Source organism: Heloderma suspectum, chromosome 2 (assembly GCF_057233095.1).
Source record: "Heloderma suspectum isolate Gila_16-S chromosome 2, 16-S_ref, whole genome shotgun sequence".
NCBI classification, from domain to species: Eukaryota; Metazoa; Chordata; class Lepidosauria; order Squamata; family Helodermatidae; genus Heloderma; species Heloderma suspectum.
The window spans coordinates 201781247-201787395 of record NC_139459.1 but is presented as its reverse complement, the minus strand read 5'-3'; positions in this window follow the sequence as shown (position 1 = coordinate 201787395).

The window sequence follows — 6149 nt, the reverse complement described above, 5'->3', positions numbered from 1 at the left end:
TAGAATGATTTCCTTCATTGTAGAAACATTGGTGAACACTCTCTAGAACAGTCTCTCCAAGCTGGTGCCCTCCAGATGTTTTGGACTGCAATTCTGGACCATTGGCCATGCTGGCTGGGGCTGACGGCCAAAGCATCTGAAGGGCGCCTGGTTGGGGAAGGCAGCGCTAGCGAGCAGCAGTGGTGTCCGGGGGGGGGGGGGAGTGTCTTTAGGAGTGGGAGGAGAATAAACCTGCTTGATCAGGTATCAGGGCTCTAGAGGTGCCTGGACTACTCACTTCATTCATATTATAATCTGCAACTTTTTACATCAGGTAACAATTCAACTTTTGCATGGCTTGAATTTTGAACTACAGGCAAGTTCTTTTGGAACTGCATATTTTTCCTTGAACTGTACATTTTGTGTATGGGTGCACATTTTAAAAAGGCCCTGATAGCATCAGAGAACAGGTCTATCACTCCTGGTGATTGAGCAGCGATAAGGTCTGGGCACCAGGTCTACCAAGCTAGGCAGCCCGAGCCCCTGAGAAATTCGTACACTAGGTCTACTCCTCTTGTTTCTCAGTGGATGGACCTAGTGTCCAGACAATGCCTTTCCACCCAGAGCTGAAAACTTCAGTTCTTTCCATGACCACCTCCTCCCCTGTAATGGCCCTTCTACTCTACAATCAACGCACAATAGGTTCAGGTACTTTCACAAGAGGTTTCTTTATTTCTACAATACATGAGAAAACACTAACTTATGTGGAGCTGCATGGCAGACTCTCTCAGCTCCAAGGCCAACACTAAGAGAGAGGTGGGAAGAGGTTCCATTTGGGCCTCCTGCGAGAGGCACTCTTAAAGCTGTGTGTGTGTGTGTGTGTGTGTGTGTGTGTGTGTGCGTGCGCGTGTGCATAGAATCATAGAATAGTAGGGCTGGAAGGGGCCTACAAGGCCAGCGAGTCCAACCCCCTGCTCAATGCAGGAATCCAAGTCAGAGCATCCCTGACAAATGGCTGTCCAGCCTCATCTTGAAGGCCTCCATTGTGGGAGAGCCCACCACCTCCCCAGGTAATTGGTTCCATTGTCATATTGCGCTTACAGTCAGGAAGTTTTTCCTGATGTTCAGCCGGAATCTGGCTTCCTGTAACTTGAGCCCATTATTCCGTGTCCTGCACTCTGGGATGATCAAGAAGAGGTCCTGGCCTTCTTCTCTGTGACAACCTTTCAAATACTTGGAAGAGTGCTATCATATCTCCCCTCAGTCTTCTCTTCTCAAGGCTAAACATGCCCAGTTCTTTCAGTCTCTCTTCATAGGGCTTTGTTTCCAGTCCCCTGATCATCTTTGTTGCCCTCCTCTGAACCCTCTCCAGTTTGTCTGCATCCTTCTTAAAGTGTGGTGCCCAGAACTGGACACAGTATTCCAGATGAGGCCTAACCAGTGCTGAGTAGAGGGGAACTAGTACTTCCCGGGATTTGGAAGCAATGCTTCTATGAATGCAGCCCAAAAGAGCATTTGCCTTTTTTGCAGCCACATCACATTGTTGGCTCATATTCAGCTTGTGATCGACAACAATTCCAAGATCCTTCTCACTTGTAGTGTGGTTGAGCCACGTATCCCCCATCTTGTAACTGTGCATTTGGTTTCTTTTTCCTAGGTGCAGAACTTGGCATTTATCCCTATTAAATGTCATTCTGTTGTTTTCTGCCCAGCGCTCCAGTCTATCCAGATCACTTTGAATTTTGTTTCTGTCTTCCAAAGTATTAGCTATCCCTCCCAATTTTGTGTCATCTGCGAATTTAATCAGCATTCCCTGCACCTCCTCCTCCAAGTCATTAATACAAATGTTGAAGAGCACTGGGCCCAGGACTGAGCCCTGCGGTACCCCACTCGTTACCTCTCCCCAGCTTAAGAAGGTCCCATTGATAAGCACTCTTTGAGTCCGATTCTGTAGCCAACTGTGGATCCACCGGATCGTTGTTTCATCTAGCCCACTTTGAGCTAGTTTGCTCATCAGGATATCATGGGGCACTTTGTCGAAAGCTTTGCTGAAGTCGAGGTATATGATGTCTACAGCATTCCCACGGTCTACAAGGGAGGTGACTTGATCAAAAAATGAGATCAGATTTGTCTGGCAGGACTTGTTTTTGACAAATCCATGTTGGCTTCGAGTAATCACGGCATTGTTGTCAAGGTGCTTCCAGATGGATTGCTTTATGATCTGCTCCAGAATTTTCCCAGGGATTGATGTCAGACTGACTGGTCTGTAGTTCCCAGGTTCCTCCTTTTTACCCTTTTTGAAGATAGGGACAACGTTAGCCCTCCTCCAGTCATCTGGCACTTCCCCCGTCCTCCATGATTTCTCAAAGAGAATAGACAGAGGTTCTGAGAGTTCTTCTGCCAGTTCCTTTATGACTCTAGGATGCAGTTCATCTGGCCCTGGAGATTTGAACTCATTCAAAGTAATTAGGTGTTCCTTGACCATATGCCTGTCGATCTCAAGCTGCAATCCTGCCCCTTCAGCCTGTACTTCGCCTTTGCCAGGGGGGGTCATAGACCCTCTTTTGGGAGAAGACTGAGCCAAAGTAGGAATTGAGCACCTCTGCCTTTTCTTTGTCATCTGTTATCGTTTTGCCATCCTTATTTAATAGCTGAACCACCATTTCTTTCCTCTGCCTTTTACTATGCACGTAGCTGAAGAAAGCCTTTTTGTTGTTTTTAACATCCCTTGCTAACCTCAGCTCATTCTCAGCTTTAGCCTTCCTGACGCCATCCCTGCAATTCTGTGCTATCTGCCTGTACTCTTCCTTTGTTACTTGGCCTTCTTTCCACTTCCTATATGTGTTCTTTTTTGTTTTCAGGTCATCCCTAAGCTTTTTGTGAAGCCACATTGGCTTCTTCTGTTGTCTTCCACCTTTTCTTCTTGTTGGAATTGCTTGTGATTGCATGCGTGCGTGCATCTCACAACAAGCTGTTCTAAACCTTAATGACTTGCACTTCTGCTACAATCAATTTCACAGCTCCATCTGCATGTCCCTAAAACACCAAGTGCCTGTCCTGAGCCTTGCCTGTGTGGCTCGAAACGGAAAGTAGAGATAGACGGGCAGGCGCAGCACAGCAGCCCTTTTGCTGCTCTCAGAATGAAATCATGACTGGAATTGGCTGGGGGGAGAGGGCAGCGGCACCCCTTTGCCCCTATAAGCGGATGCCCATGGGGCTGGCCTAAGACATTTTATTACCAGAAGCAGAGCAGAAAAGGGAGTCCCACCCCCATAAAGGTGGATGGTACTCAAGGCCAGCCAAGTTATTTTAGCACATGATGCAGAAAATCCCACAAGCACTTCTCCCCTTACCTGGCAGCAAAAATACAACAATACATTAACTAGCGAATGATTGCCTTCCCTTTCATGAGTCTGCTTCATTTTGTTAGTGGGGAACGAGGGATGTGGCACGCGGCTCGTCTCTCCCAGAAAAAGACTCTGCACTGCAAAGATGCCTTAAAATGGCTGCTTGTCACTACAGTACTTCCACTGTACATTGTGGGTGAACTTCTCCACCTAAAACACATTGCCCAGGCACGTGTGGGCGCAGCCGCGGGCACTCCTCCATCTCACAGTGCAGTCCTAGGCATGTCTACTCAGAAGTCAGTCCCACTGAGTTCAGTGGGCTAGATGAAACCCCCCTCCCCGTGTGCATTGGATTTCAGCCCGAGACATTCCTGACAGCCCCCCTCTGTCCAATTCAGAAAAAACAACCCCCCCCAACAGTCTTGCTTAGAAAGCAGGTGGGATTTGCTATCATTCTTCTTGGAAGGGAAGGTCAATTTTCAATTTCTGCAAGGTAACTCTCCCCACCTCCATATTTTACAAGAGGCTGCGGTATAGCGCCCTCTTCTAGGCTGGGAACTGTACTTCTCCGTTCCTACTTTTGCTCTAGTGTCTTCTCATCCACTGCTTGGACCTTGGAAGAAACCAAATTGACTCTCCAGGGAAGGAAGCCATGGAGGGGGGAGTTGGGGGGAGACTGCCAGTTCTGGCCAGCATCACTCCTGCCTTTCAGGAACTCATAAGAAACTCTGGAACATCTGGATCTTGGAATGGCAAACTCTTGGGGTGCTACCATGCCATCCTATAACCCTTTTTGTCGATTCTGTTAAAACCTGGTGGCTTTTCTTTCTTTTCCAAGATCTTTCTGCCATACATGTCCATGAGATACCTTCTCTACTCCAAAGCATGTCATGTAGAGGAAACTAAACTTGGTGCTTGCATAGTCAGAAGGGCATGCTGCTGTGTCAACACCTTTTCTCTGCCAGGTGATGGAGGCTGGTTAAAATCCCAGGCCCTGATCCAACTGTGCATATGTGCACAGCAGCCAGAGCTGCACACTCATAGCTCTCTCTTCCAAAGCACAATAATCAGGCTGTTTGGTAAGGAGGGGGAAGCAGACAGACAAAGAACAGTCTGCCCCCCACCCCAAAGCAGCTGAGAAGCAGAATTTCTGCTTTTTGAAAAACAAACAGAGTTCCACATACCCATGGGCATGCCTGGATCCACATCCATTCCCAAACTATAGACCAGGACACACTAGCATGCCAGGAGAAATAAATCCAAGGGTCTAGCAAGCCCAATGTGCTCCCTCCATGAAGGAGGCTGCCCATTGCATACACTAGTGACTCACTTCCATGGCTTTGCCTTCTTCCAATTAGCCTCCAAGTGGATCATTTAGAGCCCTTCTAAATGACGTTTGTATTGTGCACTCCTGATGGCTCAGACATGGTAGTTCGCAGGTTCTTTGCATGACATTGTGATCCTCCAGGGCCTCTCACATACTTTGCGGCCATTATCACAGCTTTTTTTCCCTAATGAGGAAAGTCTGGTATTATTTAGAAATGGCAGAACGAGACTCTCATGTAATTGTGCAATTTTGCTACACCACAGCACCATCTAGTGGTTGTATAATGAAACATATAGAAAGGCAGAGAAAGACCCCCCCCCCAAAAAAAAAAAGTATGTGTAAAGGAGCTGATCTTAATCCCACAAAGAATCCAGAAGCAGAAGCCTTGGTAAAGCTACAGGATAAAAGCCTCATATAGAAAAGCTCTTAATCATTCTCTCACTGCAAAAAGACACAGTAGCATTTCAGGCCCTCCTTTCCATGAGGAAAAATGCTCAGAACAGCGTATCTATTCACAACTTAATTAAGAGGGGTGGCATTCCTTACTCTTACACAGCGCAAGGGTGTCCATCAGGTGTTAGAAGTTTAGGGGACACGGCACTTAGAGACAGAAGTGCAGAAGCTTTGAAATACCCATATATAGGCTCTAGCTCAGGATTCCCCAACTTGGTGTCCTCCAAATGTCTTAGACTTCAACTCCCACCAGCCCCAGCCAGCATAGCCAATGGCCAGGAATTCTGGGAGTCGTGGTCTAATACACCTGGAGGGCATCAGGTTGGGGAAGGCTTTGGGCTGACATCTGCAATAAGATATGGGTATGTGACAGGGAAGCAATACACTTCCTGCTTCAAATAAAATATATATCAGCAAACATTTTTGCAAGGGAAAAGAGCTGGCTGTTACAATGTGGCATTGTGCGAGAGAACCTGGCAACCGAGAGAGGATTTCTAACCCAACCAATGTCTTGGCCTGGCAGTGGCTGGCCTGCTTTTTAGCTTTTGCGAACAGGACACCAGCACCTCTTTCACTTTATTTCCACTGCAGCTTCAGACAGAGGATTCCTGGCACTTGCCCACATGCAGGATTTGTTTTACACACACACACACACACACACACAAAACACACACACACACACACACACACACACGGAGAGCGAGTGAGCACATGATGCCGGAGGTGAGACATGCTGAGGACAGACTGTCATCTTTTCTGAGAACGGAAAGCGGTGTGAGAGAGGGAGGCACTGTTGCCTGCACCAGTACCCTCATCCTCAGCTCTGTTCACAGGTCTTTCTTCAAAGAAATGCAAAACCTGCTTGAGCAGAAGTGATGGTGGGACAAAAGGAGTATGAGTATCTATAGGCCCAATATTAACACCCAGCACTTGGGGGCAGCTCCTGGGGGCAGCTCCTGGAGTCTGCCCCCCCAATCCATCAGGACCCACTCTTAACCCCAACCCTCACCCTGTCTGATCTCTAGCCCTAGGTTGCCCCTCCA